The sequence below is a fragment of the Scleropages formosus genome, chromosome 22 (assembly GCF_900964775.1).
Source record: "Scleropages formosus chromosome 22, fSclFor1.1, whole genome shotgun sequence".
Lineage (NCBI taxonomy): Eukaryota > Metazoa > Chordata > Actinopteri > Osteoglossiformes > Osteoglossidae > Scleropages > Scleropages formosus.
In genome coordinates, this window is record NC_041827.1 from 4,381,280 (window position 1) to 4,385,034 (window position 3,755).

Below are 3,755 nucleotides of genomic sequence, written 5' to 3' on the forward strand. Positions count from 1 at the left end.
TCCTAAAGGGGGAAGCCAGGGGTAGGGAGGTTCCCCGCCTGCCCTTGGAGAGGAGGCTTGCTAATACCCGAGCCGGCGGCAGGCGGAGCGCTAATGCAATTGCCAACGCGCCCATCAGCGGCCGCTCAATTATTCCCTGTCCACTCCGAGCTGAGCTGCCCTCTCTGAGCGCTGACAGCTTGATGGCCCTAATGGAAGCTGATTACCGAACGGCATCTATTAATTTCCCCCTAATCACAACAAAGAGAGAGACAGCACTTAACAGCTGTGAAATGGCAGTCGCCGTCGGAAATGAGGCTCGGGAAGGGCTGGGGGGAGGGGTGTCGGGGCCGCCGCCGCCATTGTCATTGTCGCACCGCACCGTTCCGTTGCGCGCGCTGCAACAGCAGCTTAAACGGCAGGTAACCCGATAGGGCGGCCGGATGGCTGCGTGCCGGGATCCCTTACCTGGGCCTTTGTGCGGCACTGGCGGTGAGAATCCTCTGTTGCTGGAAAAAAGGGAGATTGGATTGGTCCTGCAGGTGCTGTGTCAGAGCGCTGCTGATCCAGGTGAGAAGCAGACAGTAGCAGGCTAAAGCTCCTGGCCTTTGTCCTTTGAGTGTCAGGGGCTTAGCGCAGGCCTGACTGCTGCTGGCGAGCGAGTGCTGGGAGCTGCGATTAGGGGCAGCATCAGCGCCAGGAGCAGCGCTGACCTTTACGGGAACGGGGGCCGACGGGGGCCGTCAAGGGCTGCGCGACGTGCCCAGCTTGCCTCCTTGATTATCCAGGGTTCCATTCATCGCGAGGCACGCCACCTGGAACAAGGCGGACGACCTGCGTTTTTTTTTTTTTTTTCTAAAACAAGATAACGTTTCAAAAAAATTGCACAAAGCTGAAATATACCGAGACGCTGCAAGAACTTCTTTGTCTGGCGTTCTTGTTCACCTTAAACCATAATATCAATGTTTCCCCCCCCCCCCTTATTTCATCTCACTCTCAATTTCGGAGTTTTCCAGCTACACCACATGAAATCAGACCCTTGGTAGAACGGAGGGAAAGTATCTCCCCCCCCCTCCGAACCCAAGGTGGAGGTGTGTCGGATGCAGAGAGGCAGCAAGTCTGAATGACCCGGCGAGGATTTATATCAGAAATGATAAAACAGAAAATTGCTGTGCATCTATAAATCCATTTGGCTCTTTTCTTCTTCATTGAAGGGCCGCGGAGAACTAGCAACTTGGAGAAAGTTCAGCTCCTCCGCAACGCACCGTAACCGGCGAAGAGAAACATTAATAAAGACACATAAATCAAAGCCCTGTATTGGAAATTGGATCGTGAGTTTTGATTTCTTACCGACACACAATTCTGGATTTGCACGTTTGCTTTTTCATTCTTCTCAGGGCGTCGGACCTCGGATTTTTCGACGTCGTTCACGCGGCGCCCTGGAGTGCACAAAACAGGTTAACACTTCAAGATACGGTCTGACGTTTATGTTCCATGTTTTAAAGCAAGAAATAAGGCGCGCTGGTTGCCTAATGAGTTCGGACACTTTCCAGAGAAGGGAGTTAGATCCCCGTCTTCACGCCCCTTGTGACACGTTCAAAATGTCCCGCAAAGTGAACACGGGCCTCACCGCAGTACTGACCGGCCGCAGTACCGACCAGAGCGCAAAGAAACGCTTTTCGCACGGTTTGCGGTCACAGCCTCCCGCACGAGGCACTAACTAATCCAGACACCTGCACATCCAAGGTGAACAGCACTGTCCTCTGAAGATACCGACTCACAGCGGAGAAGTTGGTTGAAGAAGGCCGGTCTCTCCAGGGACATCCAAGGGTTAATAGTTATCGATATCCGTTGGGTTCACGTTTTAAGAGATGCCGCTGAAGCATGATGAGAAAAAAAAAAATGACCGAAACGATGAGGAAGTGGGAGCGGGGGCTGGGGCGTGACAAGCGGGGCAGAACATTGCTTTTGGCGTCATGTGAATTAATCAGTGAAACGGGCACCGGCGTTGGGTAAACAGACGCTTGATTCATTCGTGCAGTCCGACGAGGACGCCGATTGAATTAGAGGGCTCCTCAAGACGCGGGCCGCGTGCTCCGAGATAAACAGAGGCGGCGTGACCGCAGGGAGCCCGACGCCGCTCGGCTCCGCGCCGTTTACCTTGATTCTGCGAGCAGAGGGGAGGGACGCGTGTGGCCGGCGGGAGACCGGGCCTTTTCCGGTCCTGCCATTAGGGCCGTGCTTGTAGGAATCTAAAGAAGTCAACGCTTAGGGTTTCTTCTCTGCTCGCTGGTGTTTTGTCAAACAGGAAATCAACGTAAACAAATGTGGTATTCGAGTGCGGTGCGGTAAATATGCTTCATCTGCGTTAAAGTCTCTGCGATGTGTCCTGGCGTTAATTGACAAGTGGTTCCGGTGGATATACGCACATATTGCACATGAAGAAAATCCCTTGGTTATTTTATTCATTTCTTTTTCAGATTTTTGTTTTAATTTTGAGAATCATCTTGGAAAAAATGCCGGACGAACCTCACAAAAACAAAAAAGCTGTTTTATTGTCTTAAAATCCGCCGACATTATGGAACCATTTTAATAATTTCATTCTGAACGGAACCAAGGACACCTCGTACATTGTGCGGCCCATCCGCAAAAAATATGGGTATTTCAAGGCTTGTCTGCTCGTTCTTTATGCTCGATGGACTTCATGTGCTCTGCTTTACCTTTCAACAGTACCACAGTAAAGCGGAAAAAAAAAATTAACCAGCTGAGAAGGGTGTCGCCATGTATTCGATTTGTTTTTGAAAAGGCATCATGCAAGATTTCACCGAGTCGTTTTTTTAGCAAACTTCCGAGTCGTTTCTGTCATGACAAAAAAAAAAAAAAGCCAGTCTGCTTAGCACTTTCATCTGTGTGTAGCAATTTAGATATTTGTTAGAGCACATTTTATTTTACTGTGTGTAATAAATGGATCTATTCCCTTTAAGGAAATAGTTCTTAGTAAATATGACTTTAAGAGGATACTTTTTAAAATTGTTTCGGTTTCAATAATCGGTAAGAAGTAACACAACTGCATCAGCACTAAAACAATTATTTCAGGTTTATCGCAACATTAGACAGGTGGACTGAGTTTTCAGCCACAGTGAAAATGAATGAATGAATGAATGAATGAAACTATATGATGATTTATATACAGCTGAGAAACAGGCCATGACTTGATGTCTGCTTCGATAAAATTAAACTTTTAATGGCTTGGGCAGGAGTTTCAATGAGTTAATATTTTTTGACAAAAAACAATGTGTTTACTAAAGCAAACTGAAGCTTATTATAACACCCCTCCCCCCACCCCCACCCCCACCCCCCATGCACTTATACATGTGCTATCTAAACCACCGTTTTAAAATCGAAGAAAAATACGTCCGGATCAGGCTCCGGTGGGGCTGAGCCGATCGCAGGGTGCCGTGTGACCAATCGCGACGCTGGCCGGCGGCGGGCCTCCCCATGAAGGCGGCGGTGGCCTCCGTGGCGCCCATTAGAGACGGCAAAAGCCCCGTTTCCATGACAGCATCACACCGCTTTTTACGCAAGGAGCGTCGCTTTCTAAAACTGAAATTCGGGAACACATCTACTGTATTAATGAGATAATTACAATCAGCGTACAGCCCGACTGATGCCGAACAATGGGTAATGCTGGGTCTTATTTACATAAGTTAATTACAGGAAACTTGGAAGGTAATGCACCGAGTCATTTATTCATTTCCTCCCCTCCAAATAAAGAA

At 48.8% G+C, this 3,755-nt stretch overlaps 1 long non-coding RNA gene across 1 annotated transcript; it reads right to left on the reverse strand.

The window, feature by feature from the left end:
* Positions 1-727: 727 nt before the first annotated feature.
* Positions 728-2,040, reverse strand: LOC114909312 (uncharacterized). The gene is made up of 3 exons (XR_003797216.1): positions 1,761-2,040; positions 1,330-1,418; positions 728-794 (listed from the first exon to the last, which is right to left on the reverse strand). It is a non-coding gene; the product is annotated as an uncharacterized LOC114909312 (long non-coding RNA).
* Between the last annotated feature and the right edge of the window lie 1,715 nt (positions 2,041-3,755).